General features: G+C 32.1%; 1 long non-coding RNA gene across 2 annotated transcripts in view; it reads left to right on the forward strand.

Moving 5' to 3' along the window:
- The first annotated feature begins 1,535 nt into the window (after positions 1-1,535).
- LOC135277959 (uncharacterized) overlaps positions 1,536-20,396 on the forward strand; it is a 96,000-nt gene continuing 77,139 nt past the window's right edge. For both annotated transcript variants that reach the window (XR_010345494.1, XR_010345493.1), the window contains exon 1: positions 1,536-1,574. This is a non-coding gene — a long non-coding RNA (uncharacterized LOC135277959). The remainder of the gene's footprint in view (positions 1,575-20,396) is intronic.

Raw genomic sequence — 20,396 nt, forward strand, 5'->3', positions numbered from 1 at the left:
TTTGTATTAGTTCTGTGGTTTCCTGAGGCACAAATTTAAACTGTTAATATATAGCAGATTTAAACTATAAAAATGGTAGATACTGTAATTTCTTCTGGGGAAAAACCGGTCACTTTGAATATTTGCAAGAAAATAATGCAAGTATACATGCAGCATATATTCACTGAAAAATAAGCTCTCTATTGCTTAATATCTATACATGAGAAACTAATAATCAGATACATCTATAATTTTTTAAGGGAGACATCAGTAAATTTCAAAGATAAGTGATAGATGCAGAATATTTATGTAAAGTTGCTTCTCTATGAGGCTGCCTATAAAAGTAACCTCTGATGTAAGACTATAATATCTTGGTTAACAACTTTATTGATACTGAACATAAACACAATTTTTTGGATATAAAATGAGGATCATTAAAAGAGAAGATGAGCTTTTTATGAAAATATGTCCTTCCCTATTGCTATTTCTGTTGATTTGAGAATCCTGAAACTATTTTTTCTTCATTTTGGATTGTAAGATTGAAATTAATAATTTTTATAAAGTATCATTTTATTTAATGCAATAGACCAGATATACAATTTAACTTTAAAACCCCTCTAACAATTGACTGTATGACACTATGTGAAAAAATCTATATTAAAGCATATGATAAAAAAATAAAATGCCTGATAACATTTACATTTGATGGTATGTATTTGAGGCCATAGAAATACAATGATAAACACTTTTATAAAGGAGAAATATTTGAACAAAATGTACAGATATATCTCTCTAGGAATATGGTCAACAAAGAACAAAGGAAAAATGTCTTTGTCTTAAATCACTTATTTTTTGAGAGCTTGAAGCAGCCCAAGTCTGCCTTGGTCTAATGAAAGAGTGCCATCTATTGGATGACCTTGAAAAAGTACTTACATTTCATAAATGTTATATGTGAAAATGTATCAGTGGAGAACAGTCATTTTGGAAAATATCATAATTGTATCAGTCTTTGTCTACTTGAGTGTGTAGTTACCTGAATCTTATGCGAAGGAAAGAAGCAGAATCTGTACATCTATGTTGCTATTTTATAGTGCATTTATGCAGCAATAGAAGTATCAAAAACTCAGCAAATTTTTTGATTAAGATATGTAATTTTTTAATTCAAATATTTTATAAACTTGAGATCACTGACATGCATCCTCTATCACTCATACATACTTTTGTTTACTTGTGCTTTAAATAAAGGAATCTGAGAATTGAACTCTTGAGCTTGTATTTTGACAACTAGGATCTGTTTAAATCTTTCTCAAAGTTGCATTGCATTAAATTTAAACTAAAACAAAAGGAAAACAAGACACATTAGCTTGGTTTTTAAAAAAGGCAATGTTCTTGTTTTATCTTTCAGCCCCAGAACTTGCCAGTCAAGATGAAAAACTTCTTCTAATGGAATCCAGCTTGAAAGCTACTCAAGAGCAGCTAACTGAGCAAATAGCAGAAACAGTTCGCCAGGAACAGAACAGTAGAAAACCCCAGGCAGAGCTGAAGACAGTGACAGAAGGGATTATTGCTTCTGAAGAAGAAAAAAATGATTACAAGTGAGTTGTTTTTTAGTATTTCAGAAAGTTTTACTTTACATACTGAGATCAAGTCGGTCCTTTTGACTTTAGTTGCTGAATGTTTAACTCTCTCTGTCTTGCAGAAGGTTATGAGTATATTTGCTAGCTTGCATAATAAATTATTGGTTCCAACATATGCTATAGACTTATCTAAAATAGCACATGTTAAAAATTGTAACACTCCTATTCCAGATTCTAAATAATGATGTCGTGATCAACTTGTTATTAACTGTCAAGAAATGTTCAAGGTGGATGCAAGAGAAAGAATACACTGTGTTTCTGTAGCACCTATCTGCCAATGGCATTCTTGTCTTTCTCCTTTTGGAGTCCAAAGGTTACATATGGCTCTTGTTGGCTTTCTTTTTTTGTAAAAGTAGCTGCTCTAAGCAAGACACTATTAAATTGAGAGACATTTAGAGTAGACTTTTTGGTTAGCCCATCAAGGCATGTAAGAAACTGTGAAGAAAGCAATAAAAATCTATGCTAATTTTGAGACATTCATGGAAACTGTTCTTAGTGAAACATCTTCTAGTATTGAATTTCTGCTTTGATCATCTAAGTATTTATGTAATGATCATACCTAATACAATGCTTTTAAATTTTATTATTTTTCAAATAAATGTTAGAGAATTTCCATTTTGAGTGTTGTCATTAAATCTTCTATCCTTTCTGTTCTTTTGTTGGTTTTCTTAGTCTGCTATTAAAAAATAATAATGAAAGTAACCTAGACAACATAAATACCTATGTCGGCCCCACTCTTTCTCTCTCTTTTACTTTATTTGTCAAGAATTACACTTTGTTCATTGAACTTTGGTTAAATTGAATAATCACAGTCAGAAAAAGCACACACATCTAAACTTTTTCTCTCCTGTCACTCATACCTTTGAACACAGTCCTGAGGCCAGAACTAAAATGCGCATTTACTATCAACTGACGTCTGGAAATCAAATTTTAAACTTACGTGGCTTACAGAATATCTCGATATTATCTATCAGTGCAATTTCAATATATTATACATTAATGTTAAAGTAACTTTTTGATTTATAATTTATAAAACTATTAAAATATTTTTAAAATTTAACTAATTTATTTCTGTTTTTCAGTCCAAATATTTAATAGTAAAGGTATTAAAAATAATTCTACAATCTAGTTTGACACTTTACATGCTTCCAAATAAAGATAAACACTAATATAAACTGTTTGCTCTTCATGTAGCTTTATTCAGATGCCTTAATTCAGACAATGAAAAAAATTTAGCAAATATTAAAAGTAGAAATTGATATTAAGAATTAAAAGCATATTAGGTGAAGTTGCTTAGTGAATTATCAAGGTAATGTACTACTGTTATAAATATTATGTTTTTTTAAATAGCTCAATTATATTAGGGGCATTATATGCTTAACATATAGAGAACAAAAAATATATAAAAATGATTAAAAACATCTAAAGCTAATGATAGTGTTAATGGATTTTTTTTAACAATTAGATGTCAGTATAAAAGCATCTTTTTAGTACACTCACAAGAATTTTTATTTTTGATCTGGAAACTGGTATATAATGACCTGCTTCTAGTATTTAATTTTATAAGAAAATTATTCTGTGATTCATCCAGTTAAAGTACATTGAGTGATCAAACTTAAGCTCTATGTGCTTGATCTATATTTATCTATTTTATTTTCCAGTATTGCCTGAGCATGAAATTAAGTAGGATATCCTTTCTCAATGTGAAAGCACTGGCGAGGTATACAAATATCAGCTACAATTTAAGAGGGTTAGAATTGCAACAGCATTTTTAAGTCTATTTGCAACAGTTTAACAAATATCTCAAAAGTGATAAATTATGAATATTAATATGCTTTGTTATCAGAAAATGTTATTGATTGTTTAATAGACTGAAAAGTGCTCGTGATCAAAACGATGATTTCTTTGGAGGAGCACACTTTTCCTTTAAAAAATAGCCTTAATATCATACTGTTGTAGGATAAACTTACATGCTAGATGTAAGTTTTCATGTATCTAACATGAAAAAATATACTACTATTTAAATGTGAAAAAAAAATCAAACCATGTCTGGCCCCCAAATAGGTTTTCTTTTGTTTATTTTTCTCCACTGAATAAGCAGGTGGCACAAATTGATCAAATTAACCAACTGACTTGGTATTGGGCAGCGCCAGACACTACGGTGTTCACCAGTCAGTAACAAGACAAGCCAGGTTATAAGACATTAAAGCATTATACTTGTTTCCCTTAACAAATCATGCCTTATTTGGCAAAGGCTGGAGTTTGATAAAGTGGTGCAGGGTGATAGGTGTAAAGCATAAAGGTATAGTCAAAGAATTAAGTACTTTCTAGAGTTTGCAATCACTGTAGAATTTTGCTGCAGAGATCATAGGATCTCACTAGAAAACAACACTTGGGGCATTTTTTTCCAAATATGAAAAACATATTTCTGAAAATTTGTTTTTTTATTTAAGCAAAAATAGAATGGAAAAACTGAAACATGATTTTTTAAAATGTGTAGGAATTAGTCCTAAAAAATAAGGAGTAGAATTCATATTTTAAGGAATCTATTATAATTTAAAATATATGCAGGTTTCCACATGTATCTTCCTAATAATGGTAATGCATCTTATGAAATTTTTTGGACTAATAATTATCTAAAAATAATTTCCTTAATTTATTCACTTTGAAGTAGTCATTCAGAAACACTCAGGTTTCTATAACCCCAATGTCTATTACTAGGCTGTAATTTCTTAACTAAATATAAAAGTTTAGAAAGAAACATGCAAAAAATAATTGGTAATGAAAAGGAAGACTTTTTAGTTATTAATTTGTGCCCCTCAAGTTATTGTTTCCATAAAGTTGAATTCTGAAGAACATATAGGATTTAGATTTTATTTTTCCCTCCGCTTTTTGAACTAATGTAGAGAACACACACCATACACTCACTATAAGCCTGTTACACTTGAAAGATTTGTTCTGAATGTCCAGTGGGAACCTGGAAATCGTAATAATTTGTAGTATCGATTGAGTGAAGCTATGCAGCTGGGGCCTCCAGTGAATAGACAGGAATAGACATTTTATTGATTAACTTTTACAGTCATATTTTCAAGACTCCACTGCAACATAATTTTCACTTCCCAGCTTTGTGTTGCTGCATCATGAAACTTGGATTCTTCTCCTTTAACATTTACTCACTTGAGGAAAAAAGTGTGGACATGTCTTGCCAGGGTTGTATTCTGCAGAGGTATATAACTTTCTGGAAAATAATTTCTCTCAAGTGATACTCTACCACAAACAGTAAAAAGAAACTATCTGGTTATCACAGTTTTGGAAATATCATCATGGCAGCCATTTGGTAATTAAACTTCTTGAATTTTTCTCATTCTTTTCTTAAGAATCTTAATTTTTCTACTTCAAATTCATGCATGTAACCATCAAAATGAATTATTTTGCGCTGGTTTTGTTTGTAATCATTTATATGTTATATCTTATTTAATATGAGCAGCAGAAGAAAAATTATAATAGTCTATAATTTAGTATGAAACGAAAACTGTTTAATGCTAAATAATTTTAGCCAACTTTTCAAAATATGAAAATGTGAATATATACAAATTGAAAATATGTGGTATATCTATACTCCAGTGAAAGTTTTCTTTTTTTATCTAAGCAAAAATGTTGCATTTGCACAGGTAAACATATTGCAAATATTTTGTGTGCAATCATGTTTATTTACCTCAAGTTCTTTGCTACTTTGCATTTTTGGTCACTAGAACAAATGGCAGATTTTTATATCTTTATATGTGGAAAATATTTCATATAAGAGCTGGTGAACAAAAAATTAGTTTTGAAAATTGAATTTTAAAAAACATTACATCAATTCCTTTTTTAAAAACTCATATCTCTGAATATCTTATATTTCTGGCTTTGAAAAGTCTAGCAGCTTTATATTACTACAGAAGTCCAGAAGATATAAAATGCAATTAAATTATACCAAATTTAGCAACAAGTTTTAATGGTTAAGTAAGATAAGTCATATTGTATAAAGTTTATACCTGATCTAGGTAATTTTAGGAGTTTATTTTTATTTAAGATTGATAATAAAATTTATATTTAATTTACAAAGAATTCAAAGCATTTTAAACTGGTAATTTACTGCTTATTTAATTGAAAATGATAAATTGAGTAAAATACTCTTTCTTATTAGTGAAAGTATGAAACATATGTTTTCTAATTTCATTGAATAATGTTTATAATATTTAATACATTTGTAGTTGGTTTTGTATATAGTTTCAAAGATACAACTATTGAGAATGTGCTGTGATTTTTCATCCATAGAGCTTTAATCTATTGTATAATAAGTATTATCAGCACTTTTATGTACAATCTATATGTAAAAGTGCTTGTTGAAGTTCCTTAGCTACTATCGTTAATGTAGCAGATTGATATGTTGCAAAATTAGTTATTTACATATATGTAAACGTTTTTTATCCTAATAGAATACATATTTTTTAAATAAAGCAAAAGTGATTGAAAAAGGTATTTAGGAGTTGATCATTTCCTTCTTTACATTAAAATAATGAATAAAATAATATATAAATAATATAGGTTATTTTCATAACTTGGGTGGCTTTTTAATAGAAGATTCTTACCTGCATAATGAAGTATGTTTTGAATTTATCTGAATAAGACACACAATTAAGACAGATCAAATAATAAGCATAAAATACAAAAGTCTGAGTTGAGATTGATTTCAACATAATACTGTAGAGGAATCCCCACTTATTGATCAATTTTAAAGCCCATGCATAGCACTTAGGAAGATAAAGTAAGCAAGGTCAGATAATCAAAGCATTTAAATAGTAAAAACAGCAACTGCCACTGTAGACTGCTAAAATAAATCCATAATACAAATTGCTTTAGCAAAAAGTGGATGAGCAGCTGATCTTCCTATTGAACTCTGATACTGTTCAGTGACCACACTGGGAAAAGGATTGGGAGAAATGCTTTAAAGATCAATATTGAGTGAGATGTAGCAGGGATTCATTTTGAACATGCAAGCATTACAGGTGTGAGAGTATAGACATCTTTAGGAGATGTCATCAGGTGGAGATTGTTTAATGCAGTTAAAAAGTGCCATCTATGCATGATACTGACAAACAACAGTCATAGAAAGCTTTCTTAATTATTTCAATAAATTGGTTAAATGGGTTTAAGACAGGCCTAACATATGAAAGTATAAAAAGTTCACTTTACACTAAAATAATAATGCAAATACTTACCAAAATAAATTAATATCTCTCCATCAATATGTTTTACACAACACATATCACTAAGAGCTGTTTAGGACATCAAATAATTGTGTGATGGTAGTCTCTACTCTGTGCAGAACTATAAAAATTAATTATAAAACAGGGGATGGAAAGACTACTTTTTGGAATGCTATAGGAAGGGAATACACTTTTGGTGTGATGCCTTTTTAAAACGTGTTGGAATTTGGGGAGTTCTATTTTTAATGAGAGCATTTGAATTCTACTGGCTCACTTTATATTCTTGGCTTTAGCAAACTCCAGTGGGAGTTTTCACTATATAGATCTATGACCAGCATAATTAGTTTTAACATTTTTAACTTCTTTTCTTATCAAGTTTGAATTTACTCTTTCTACTTAATCAGACATCTTCACGGCTATAATGAAGTTTTGTGGGAAACAGTGTAATTTAGCATAAATACATGTAGTTTTATTATATTATATTTTAGAACAAATTGTTTCTTCAGTCAAAATGGACAATATTGTGATTTAGTTACTCTTTACCTTTTTTCAGGGCCCTACAGGGTCATCTTTATGTCATTATCTGTTTTCATACCTTCTAAATTCATCTGCATACTAATTAAGCAAACAGTATTGTGTCTTGACAGGAAGATTTTCCACACGTACCATTCTCGTGGAATATAACCGTAGTCTCCTGGTAATTTCAATCTTTACAATAAGACTGATTGGGAGATTTTACTTTATTTATAAAATTATCTCTAAGCGTAACTTCTTAATTAAATGATCTAATTTAAAACATTGAATTATTTTAATCTATTTCCTTCTAGTCCAGGGAAAAAAGAAGCAAAATGGAGTTTGGTTACATTCAAGACAGAAATTCTATAGCAAAAGGAAATACAAAAATCAGGCTTGGAGCTTAAAAATTGAATAATTTGTCCAGGCGCGGTGACTCACGCCTGTTATCTCAGCACTTTGGGAGGCTGAGGCGGGCGAATCACGAGGTCAGCAGATTGAGACCATCCTGGCTAACACGATGAAACCCAGTCTCTACTAAAAATACAAAAAATTAGCCGAGCGTGGTGGCACGGGCCTGTAGTCCCAGCTACTCGGGAGGGAGGCTGAGGCAGGAGAATCATTTGAAGCCAGTCGGGAGGCGAAGGTTACAGTGAACCGAGATTGGGCCCCTGCTCTTTAGCCTGGGCGACAGAGCCAGATTCCGTCTCAATAAATAAATAAATAATAACTTAAGCTTAGATTTTTCCATTTTCTTGTTACCATAATGAATAGTTATTTACAACTATTGTAGTTTTCATGTTTACTGTATGAAATGCTGATAGCAGCGATTTTAATGGTAAATTTGTGAAACAATATTCATAGTTGTCAGAAAAAGGTCATTCCATTCGCATTCATTAGGAACCTGGAGGACGGTGCAAGTGCGTGTTTCCTTTGGGATGGTGCAGCTATTGATTTATATACAGCTGGAGGAAAAATTAATTAGGATTATGTTTTACTTATTACTGCAGGCTGTGCAATAAGAAAGAAAAACACTTTTTTTGTTAGAAAGTTGAACAGAAAATGCCTAAACGGAATCATTGTTTTGTAAATCACAACTACTTGATCATATAATTTTTTTATAGCCTAGTTAAAGGCATAGCATTTGTCGAAATTTAATTAGCACTCTGAAAAATAATTGTTTTGGTACATATTCTCTAATAATAATGGTGATTTAAATTAAGCAAAAGAGATATTTTCCCCTTGTTAATTGAAACTTTCCCTTCTCTAAGCTAAGTCATTGTGTATTTGTCTACTGCGAGTTTGCAGGCTTAGGAGGCTTTTGCCAAAAGAGTTAAATAAAAAACAAAACAGAGACCAGGGTTGGGTGGATCTCAGGGTGAAGAAACACATCCCAGAAATGAGGGTTTTAGATCTAAATATGTATTTGGCTTATTTCTATGAATATCATGCATACTCTGAGTGGAAAACAATTAAATAGAGTTTTCCACATTTTTTCATATGTGACACGTTTGAGATTAATCAAATTTGTACCCACTTTTAATTAACAGCATAGAATAATTATGGGGCAGAAGATAAAAGGTAGTTTTTGTGTGTTCAAGACTTTATGAGTGGAAACACCTGCCTATTGTGACATTTCAAACCTGAAAATTCTATAAACTCTCCTACTGTCTTTTAGATATGTAGCATTTAAAAGAAACCCACTGCCTGGCCAGTGGTGAGCAGTAAAGTGTAGAATCAGCATTTAGGGAAAGTAAAAAAAATCAAACAGAGGTCTTTTGATGCCACTATAATAATCTGAAACTAAAATATATAAACTCATTACGACTATCAGAAATTCAGAGGCTTTATGAAAAGAGTGTATAAAAGGTCATCAAGAAAACAGTATAAATGCAGGTTGCTAATATATTTTATAGATTAAACATTATCTAAGAAATGCATGTTGCTAATATATTTTATAGATTAAACATTATCTAAGAAATAATGCCTAGGATTGAAAAATACATTACTCCCCTCTCCAAACTTTTAAATAGTTTTTCTCAATTATGACCATAAAAATCGATTTCTTGACCAGGCATTGTGGCTCATGCCTGTAACCACAGCACTTTGGGAGGCTGAGGCAGGTGGATAAATCGGGGTCAGGAGTTCGAGACCAGCCTGACCAATATGGTGAAACCTGTCTCTACTAAAAAATACAAAAATTAGCCAGGCATGGTGATGGGCGCCTGTAATCCCAGCTACTTTGGAGGCTGAGGGAGGAGAATTGTTTGAAACTGGGAGGTGGAAGTTGCAGTGAAACAAGATTGTGCCACTGCACTCCAACCTGGGTGACAGAGAGAGACTTAGTCTATATATAGATATATATTTTCCACTAGGTATATTGAGAAATACATAAATTTCTCTCTATATATTTAATATTTTAATATTAATAGAAATAAATATATATAATAAAATATATATTTTTTCCACTAAGTATATTGAGAAATACATGTATTTCTCTCTCTCTCTCTCTCTATATATATATAGACTAAGTCTTGCTCTGTCACTTATATTCCACTAGGAATACATGTATTCCTCAAGAAATACATGTATTTCTCAATATACCTAGTGGAATATAAGTTTGGTGAACATTTTTTCCTTTTCATTTCTTTTTCAAATATTCTGAGCTCTTTCAAGAAAAAGGAGTTTTTACCTTGAGTAATTTGGGACTTTGCTTTCTAGAGTGATACATGATTTTTTTTCATGTTGGCATACTTTGTATTCTGTTGCAAAAATCATATAAGATAATTACACAAGATTCATTGCAAGCCCTTGGCTTTTGTATTGAATCTACCTTTTTCAGTTTGTTTTCAGGGTAATGCTATGTGCTAAGGTAATGAGATAACTAAGAATTTTGTAAAATCATGGAAGTACAGGGTTAAAATTTTGAATTACTTTCTTCACTGAAACAAAATAACCAGATCTATATTTCTTAGAAATATCTATTTATATTTATATAGATAGATAGATAGATAGATATAGTTATATAGATATAGAATATATATATGGAATATATATATATAAATATCTATTTCTTAGAAAAATATATTCATCAAGCTATACTGGTTCACAATTTATTGAAAAGGTAATATCTTAAAGATATTGTTTCTTTAGGTTGCGAGAAACACAAAAGATAACTCAAATATGGTTCTTCACCATGAAGTGCTCATAAACTAGTAGGGGAATTTCATGGAAATGAATGTAGACAAAACTAGATAATATGTAATATGTTATTTAAGCATGAAAGAATATCATAGTAGTATAAAAACATAAGTGACATCATCTTATCAGAATGGTTATTAAAGAAGAAATAATTGAGAATTATATTTTTAAATTGGGTAAATATTTGACAGATTTTACATGGACAAAATACTAAAAAGCAAAATCACAATGATGAGAAAGTACATTTTTTTGGTCTAGAAAATGGTAATTCATTTCCTAAAGAATATTGGAATGACTATACAGGCGAGTTGAAACTACAATAGGTGTAATCTTCTATACCAGATTTAGGAATTTATGATTTGCTTAGATGTGATGGAGAGATATGAAGAGTCATGAGCTGGGAACTGTATGTGATCACAATAATGCTAGAGGAGGAATAGTCTTATTTTCTCTTTTCCCTGAACATTTCACCTGGCTTATTCCCAATCAGCCTTAGAAATTGGCTTTTAGTTTAGCTCCCCACTGTGCCTGCCACCTCACTCGTTCCAGAATGAACTATTTATCTCACATACTCTGTGCTTGCATGTCATCAAATGAATGCTGTATTATATAGTGTGTATCTCAACTTACTGTGTCTACTGGTATAATGATAAAGTCCATTTCCTCCACCGCATGACTTTGCATTCGTTATTATCTTCCTAAACCATTGTAGTCACTGACATCTTTTCTTAGAGGTAAGATTATGAAGAGAATGAATTTAGCTCTGTGTCCAGACCAATCTGTTTCTTGTCACTGTAAAACATGCTCAAATGCTGGCTTGACCTCTAGCATCTTTTGAGAATAGTTTCAGACAATCCATCTATGAGTGGGAAGAAATGGACTGGGTAAATGGAAGCCTTATTGAGGTAGCTAGACACGCTAGATGGCAAAAAAAAAAAATTCAGAAGAATTGTGCTTACAGTCTTGTTTTCAATATTTGGTGGGGAAAAAGGAAGAGAGATAGAGGACAGTAGTAGATTAAAAAGGGTAAGATTTCAAAAATCTTTTGAGATTTATTGTATGGCATAGTGACTATAGTTAGTTATAATGTACTACATTTTCTAAATTGTTAAGAGAATAAATTTCAAATGCCCTTACCACAAAAAAGATAAATATTTGAGGTGATAGATATGCTAATCACATTGATTTAATCATTCCACATTCTGTGCATATATCATAACAACACTTTGTACCCCGTAATGCATACAATATGAAAAAGGGTGAGAGAAGACTAGGTCTTAATGCAACATAGATTTGAAAATGAGGATATACAGAAGATAAAGAGCTAGTGGACATGGAGGATATAAGAAATAAACTAGGTAATTGACAATGCAAGAAATTAAAAGATGTAGCAGATACATATGACATGTGAAGACAGATAGAGGGATCTCCTTTACATTTGAGAAAAGGGCAGGGGTAGGTGATAGAGATGTAGGAAATACTTGAGGGCATGTCAGAAAAATGAGAATGACATTTGAAATAAAATCATCTGATAAAATTAGTAAGGTAGGGATTTGTAGTACTTTGAGCAGGATTGTGAAAAACCAGTAAAACTATTGGGGGAAGGATGAGAAGGCAGCATTAATAAGATGTGTATAAGGAAAATTCTCAACATGTTGAGGCTTTATTGGACAAAGATAACTAGGTTCAAATGAATTTGATAATGTTAAATTCATTCAACAATTATTTATTTAGATTCTCCTATGTGCCCCTGGTGCTGGTCTAACCCCTAAGAATGGACATCAAATAAAGCAATAAAGTTCCTGCCCTCAAGGAGGCTATACTCTAGTGGGCAGTCAGACAAAATATATATGTATATGAGATAAATATGTTATATTTAAATATATAAGTTATATATTATATAAATTATATATGGTATAATTAAATTATATATATACACACATATATATTAGGTATATATATGTAATTTAAGCAAAATATATATAATAGGTAGTATAGGCTATATCTTTCATGGGTTTTATCACTTTTCATCATATTAAAAGAGACTTGGCTATCATAAATGTGAAAGCACTTTGATGACACAGGTTTTTTCAGTTCTGAGAACATTTTTTGCTCAGGACTCCATTCCCTTCTTATGATTTGCCTGCTTTCTGAAGACTGGAGAAAGGGACATTTTAATGTCTGTGATAAGAACTCTGGGAATTTTATAGCAATGAATGACAAGGTTACTAGAATACATGTCCAATTTACAGTTGCACTTTTCCTTTCAGACACCTTACATTCTTTCTCTTCCTTTTTTAAGATTTGTGCTGGGTCTTTTCCTTTGGCCCTCCTCTTTACTCTTGATCACATACATGGCTTCACTTACAGGCATGACTGAAGTGGGATAGTCATTGGACTATCTAGTATAGGTACCAAAGGTCCTCTTTCTCCCATGCTTGTTCTGCTCCTGGAAAAATTAAATTAGTCTAATTTTTTTGTTAAAATTATTCTATCCTTTATCATGGTTGCTGCTTAATCTCTCTACTTTCCTGGAGGCATGAAGTAGAGTTAGTGTCTCTTGCACTGTCATGCTATCTGACCATCTTCCTTTTACTTTATTCCTATAACACTTAGCAGAGGTGGATTCAAACTAAGGGTGACTTCCAGACATATGGGCTGTTCTTGATTTGAATTAAGGTAAAATGGAAGCCCAGGCTGATGTAGCATAATTAACTGGGCAATATCTCAAGAGAACTCAGAAGAATACACTCAGAGATCAATTAATTTAATGTTTTAAAGAAAAACATGTTTTAAAAAATAAAACAAGTACAAATACAGACCTGAGAAAGGCTTTGGACTTAATTATGACAGTCCACAGTGAAGATTGTTGCTATGAAATGTTGCCTTACCCATCTATCTAATTGAAGTCATGTTTTTAGTTGCTAATATACCTACCGCTGATGGAGAAATTTGTTTCTGTTTACTTGTGTTGAGTTTTCTTTCTCCTTCTCACTCTAGAGCCTGATGTGTCCTTTTTTATGACCCTGGAAATGTTCCCAATTTCATCCAATAATTCACTTAATTGAACATTATCTGATTACCTCACCACCTGTGCGGGAGACCTCCAAACACTGTAAATATTCATATGCTTCAAATATAAGTGAAGGTCAAACTCATACATAACTGAACACCTTTACCCAGAGCATCACAGATGTCTCGTTTCTACAAAATAGACTTTGGAAGCTACAAGAATGAATGAATTAAGTCTCCACAGCTTATTGCCATGTAAACTTGAAAGTCTTGTGATACCCAATAGTAAATCCAAGTGTGGAGACAAGAAATATGTTGATGGCACTTGAGTAATCAAATATTGTAAGATAGGCTGTATATAACTTAAGTCTGAACTAAGGTGAAATTATTAGAAAAACAGAGACTCTAATGAGAATTCAAAATAGCATAGTAATTAAATATATGTCTTCTTATTTAGTGAGAACTCAGTGTGTGCTAGGCTCTATACTGATTCTTTTACATACATTGTTTCATTGAATACTCATATCAGCTGATTAAATATGATTGTGATTGATTTTTAGATGAGAAAGCTGAGGACTATAGAGGTTAGAGAATTTTCTGGTATATCTAATCTAAGATTTAACCTCCTTCATAATTAGGCCATGAAATGTATATACTCAGCCATTAAATAAACTACATCAATTTAAAGCTAAAAATATGCATGGAAGAAAACCTTAGTTGATTGAGAGAGAAGACTCAGTGTCTATTTAAATAGATTACAGAGTGAGAAAAAACTCATTTCAACACCTATAGATTATACCAGTAAGCAGATCATAATGGTACAGTTATAACTTAAAAGTGCAGTGAGAAATAAATAATGAAAATAATATAAGATGAACTTTAAATATAAACAGAAAATTCTAGGATGTCTATTAAAAACATTATAGAAGAAAGCCTTAACAACAGATCATGTTTTTCACCAATGGACCAGAATGTAATATAGTCAAAAGTGTTTTGAATCGTAATGATGAAATAATCCTACTTGCTTGATATATTTCTAAACAACAATTATTATTACATATAAACCTGGGTACCACATATTACCAAAATAATATAATTTTAATAGGGCAACTAGTGCAAGTGTAGAAACTGCAAAATAACAGATTTTCCTTGGTAGTAGAAGTAGTTCTCTATATATTTACTTGACCCTTAACAGAACTAAGACTCTATGGTGCTTTGAAAAAAAATTCTGAATATTCACCTTCAGTGAAGTGATGTTCACAAATGTGTTTTTAAAACATAAAACGTATGGTAATTCATTTGTTTGCTAAATCCAAAGAAGGATTGAGGATGAGTGAAATAAATGACAACAAAACAAAAAGAACAAGGCACAAGTAGCAAGAGAGCACAGTAGTCGTAAGTGAAGGTGGCTGTGGAAATCACATTTGAGCACCCGGCATCAGTAAATTAATACTTGGACTGAAATGCGGTGTAGCTGATTTTTGAATTATATGTGCCGAATTTTTACTTGTGAGAAGGGACCCAGGGAGAACTTGGGATACTGAAATGGGAAACACTTTAAGAGGAGAGACTCATCCTGTTCCACCATGTTGGCCAAAAAGGGTACTTCTTGAGATTGCAGTGGATACATGACCTGTTTTGGAAAAAATAGAAACTCAACTGTCAAAAAGAGCAATAGAGACAAATTTAAGAGCTCAGAATAATTGTGTCAAATAATCAGCCTTAATTATTTTGGAGAAACAAGTAGCTTTTCTCCTTAAAGTTCTAATAGAGCTGTGCTACCTTTATGACCTCACGCAGCTGGGTTAGTTTGTTCTCTAAAGGTGTTTTTCTGTAAACTTGCTTTTAGTTTCAAATTATGCACTTAAATAAACATGAATTAGTCAGAATTTCTGGTCTAATTTCCCATTGTGGAAACATTGTGTCAAGAAACAAAAAAGAAATTTTTGAAATAAAACCTTCCCGGTTGGAATAAATGGATTTCTCTTATTCATGGTATCTCTACTGCCCTCCGAACTTCAAGATGCTTCTTGCTAGTGAGACAATCACATTAGCCTGGTATGGCAAAGAGGAGACACTTTGGGAAATCAGTATTTTGCATGGAACAACTTTAAATTTTTTCCCTGAGTCTGGAAGCCTAAGCCTACTTTAAAACTCAACTGTATCGAGAAATAAATGTGCCATGGAACTAAACCCATGGTTAAAGGGAACCTATAGTAATATGTAACAAATGGGCACAAAAGGAAGAAAAGTAGAAAGTAAAGCTGGGAAAAAAAATCAAACAAAAGTGCCAACTTGTATTTCTATTGCATTTTAGCCTCCTGTATCCACTGGAATTTTAGTTTGAATTAATCAAACACAATAGGAATATATATCAATATTTTATGCTTGTAGGAGGTCACATCAAAAATAAAGTCTGTGAACTACAAGTCTAGTGGTGGATCTGGGACTAGAATACTGATTTCCTGACTAACCTGAGTATTCTTCAAATTAGGAGTTCTATTGAATGAAATGTGAGTTTTATAAACTCACATTTATAAATAAACTCACATAAATCATCTTTGAAAGTGATTCTATATTTCCATTGCACATGACTTAGTATGAATCTGAGAATTGAGGTTTAGCAGATTAGCAGCAAGAATGTAAAGTGCAAAACAATTCTTACCCTCTGGTGAATATTTAAAGTATGTTTCTTTGTGCTTTAGGTTAAAGTAAATTTTTGTGCATGCAAGAAACAAATTTTGCTTAGGTAAAATGTAGTGTATTATTTTTCTTCCTATAATTAATAAGTGGCCTTGAGGGATCAAAATTGCTTAGTATGATAAAGCACTTGTTAATGTAGATTCGTTTATCCAAAAAATATTCATTTTTTTCTGAAATAAAAACCTCTTTAGTCAAATGGTATCACATAGTTAATTTCTTTTTCCCCCTTTTAAATATCAGACCATGTAAATTACACTGTAACACTAAAAATTGAGCTTGGCAGGGCTCAGGAGAAATGCTGCTCTGCACAAAAGAAGTTTTCAGATGAGTAGGCTCAAGTGTTCTTAGCTGATTTGACTGCATCAGATAAATGAACAGAACACTTAACTACTTATACAGGAAGTAGACAAAAGATGAACAAAGTGTTCTTTTCAGTAGTAATATAGGACCTATTCTTAAAGGATATTTTACTGGACATACCTGTAAACAATATGTATGGTTATCTTCACATAAAATTCAGTTTCTTTTATAAAAAAGATTTAATATTTTACCTGTAAACAATATGTATGGTTATCCTCACATAAAATTCAGTTTCTTTTATAAAAAAGATTTAATATTTTATACTGAAAAAACTCACTTGTTTTCTTTAAAAACAGAGTAAGCACTCATCTAATTGAGCAATACCTCTTGATGGACTGCTGAGGCAGACAGATCTGAGTTTGAATCCTTATAAACTATTGCCACTTTGAAATTATTTTACTTCTAAGACTCAGTATTTTCATCTGTAATTTGGAGATAATAATGTCTTCCATCTAGGGATGTTAGGAGAGGGCAGACAATTTTGTAGAGGGCATGCACTCTGCCTGACACAGTTGTGGTTCTCAATAATTGCTAGACATTATCAACCAAGACATTTTTTATTGTCAGATAAAGGATGCTACAAATTTTCTAATAACAACAACTCCACCATTACCCTCTGTATTGGGACATGATGGATATAAGATTAAACAGATTAACATATTTAGAGAATATTGCCCTTATTTGTGCCTTGATAAGTGGATATAAAGTAGCCCCTGGTAACCATCAAATGAAGATTTTTTGGTAAATTTCAACAGTACATGGGTTATTGCTTGGCTCCAGCCCTCAAGAATACAGAGGATTTCTTCCAAAGCTCAGCAGCATCATATTTGAAATATTATTAAGATCTGTGGAAAAAAGAAAAAAATATTTTTGGGGGATTGTCTAGAAGTATTCCCTTTAAATTTACAGTCTCTACAAATTTAGTATTTGTCAAACTACATTATGTATAGTTAGTTTTAACATAATCCCTGTAAGAAAAAAGAGATTGATTAATTTGCTGCTGACAAGAGTTCACATTCTTTTTGTTCTTCTCAGAGGATCCATCTGAACATGGTTCTGTTTACAATCTACTTGCCCTACCCTATACTGCTTTATTCTTTTCTGAGTCTGAGTCTGCATTTTAGGCCAATCATCAAAGAGTGCAGAAAGAGAAGACTTAGAAATTGAAAGCTACACATACACATACTAGTCTCATTTTATATATATATATACACACACACACACACAGACATACACACGCATATATGTATATACACATACATATATAATGTATATGTGTGTATGTGTCTGTGAGTGTGTGTATATATATACATACACGTATGTATATCAAGATAGATGCTTCATGTTTTGTAAGCATGCAATTCTACGTTTTAGGCTTTTCCTAATAATTTCCTGAGATAGGTAAGAATTACTGTCTCCATATGAAGTGTGGTATTTGCCATCTAATGACATACGGTTGAATAATTAAGCACTTTTGTTCAAACTCTGCCCCTTTCACTGGGTCTTGGATGGTATTTTACTTAGATGCATGAATGAAGACTTTGAAGGAAAAAAAGACTTAAGGCAGTGTTATGTTTAACTACCAAAATGTCAGTGTGAATAGTTATTAAATGAAGATCTATAATAAATGATATGCCATTTAAAGAAATATTACTTATGTTAAAACTAAATTCAAGTTAAGATTCCATCTTCACATTAACTCAGTGAGTTTATGTTGTGTTGCAATGTTATCCAATTCCCTAAAAAACCACCAGGGTGGTTCTCACATCATATTCAATAATACGTATATTCTATCATAAATTGGAGTTAGAAGGCTTAGGGAGATTGATGGAAATAGCTCTATTTTTGAGGTTGGTGTATTTGGTTGAAGATGCTAGGTTCTCTTCCTTCTCTTTAGAAATCAAGTTTTTAATCAGGAACTTATCTTTTTTTACTGTTTAGCGTACAACACCTTAATGAAAAGATTTGTACAAGAGATGAGTCATCATACCTCAGAACAGAATCATAAACCTAAGAATTACAAAGAGCAAAATCAATTTAGACTCATTTTTAACTGATGGCTTTTGAATATTAATCTATTATGTTTATTCTGAACATTTATCTATTATATTTCTAGAATTTTTGGTAGCCTTTTAAATATACAACATTGAACATGTATTAACGTAAGCATCCAATGTGTTTTAACAGACTGCCACTGGAAACTTTCATACATCTTACAATACAATCTTAATGCCAGCATCTTACAACTGTACTGAAGTTTCAGAGAGATGATTCAACTCTGCTAAAGTCACATAGCTGATAAAACTCAGGTTAGAATTTTAAATCCGGCATTTCTAACTTCAAGTCCAGCACTTATCCAATTACGTTACATTTGAATTTTATATTATGACATACCTCTTTATATTGCACTTCATTTTTATTACACTTTGAAGATATTTCTTTTTTTAAGAAATTGAAGTTTTATGCCAACACTGTATCAAACAAATCTATCTGTGTCATTTTGCCAACAGCATGTGCTCATATCATGTGTCTGTCACATTTGGGTAATCTTCACTGTATTTCAAACTTTTTCATTATTATTATATCAGTTATGGTGATCGTTGATTAGCAGTCTTTGATATTACTTTTGTAATTGTCTGGGTCACCAGAAACCACACAAACGTAGATGGAGGACTTAGTCAACAAACGTCTAAGGGCCGGTGGTGTGACCTCTACACCAACTGTGGGGATCGCTCCCATGTGAAGCCCCTCAGAATTGGGCCTCACCATATGGTGAGCTTGAGCCCGGACACAGTTTCCCATTGGAGGCAGTCGAGATCTGGGAAAGTTAAACTGAGATCAAAGGATATCTAAAAACAACTTTGCTAGACGATGAGGTGATACCTATGTGGTCTGAGAAGACATTGTGTTTATTTTCTGTTTCTGCATTTTATGACTTTGTCTACCCATTTGCTGGGTCCTGTGCTTGTTCTTGTGACTGCTGTTTGCATAGATAACAGGCTTACTGCCTCTCTGGTGCCTTGCATAGATAGTTAACTTTTTAACTTTAGGTTTCCCCAACCTGATAATGAGACCCACCTGGACGACTTGATTGTATCCGATTATGTACCTGATTTTACTATTGTGTTATCTGCTGCCTAAGCTTGTATCCCAGGACTTTCTGTTCCCTTTGATGTATGAGATATTGGTGTCTGTTCCTGCAAATGAAGTAGGACAAAGATATATATACTAACTGTGTGCAAAATAAATTTGCCTTTTGAGCAATCGCTCACTTGGCCCTCCAGACCTTGCATTTCTTTCTCTCTTTTCATCCTGCGCACTCCCCTATTCAGGTTGGAACCCTCTTGCTGGCCAAGAGTCCCCGGCAGACGTGCTGGCCACTCGGGAGCCCAGAACCAACCAGTGCTTTCCCTCTGCCTCTCCATCTTTTCCAGGCTTTCTATTTCCTGAGACATGATATTATTGAAATTAGGCCTACTAATTATGCTACAATAGACCCCAAGTGTTCAACTGAAAGGTAGAGTCAAATATCTCTTATTTTAAATGAAAGTTAGAAATAATTAAGCTTAGTGAGGAAAACATGTCAAAAGGTGAGATCACCCAAAAGCCAGGCCTCTTATGTCAAATAACTGAGTTGGGAATACAAAACAAAAGTTTTTCAATGGAATTAAAAGTGGTATTCCTGTGAACACGCAAATAATGAAAGAGTGAAACAGCCTTATTATTGATACAAAGAAAGTTT

The sequence above is a fragment of the Aotus nancymaae genome, unplaced genomic scaffold (assembly GCF_030222135.1).
Source record: "Aotus nancymaae isolate 86718 unplaced genomic scaffold, 86718_ANA_hifiasm-v0.15.2.pri h1tg000036l, whole genome shotgun sequence".
In the NCBI taxonomy this organism is placed as follows: Eukaryota; Metazoa; Chordata; class Mammalia; order Primates; family Aotidae; genus Aotus; species Aotus nancymaae.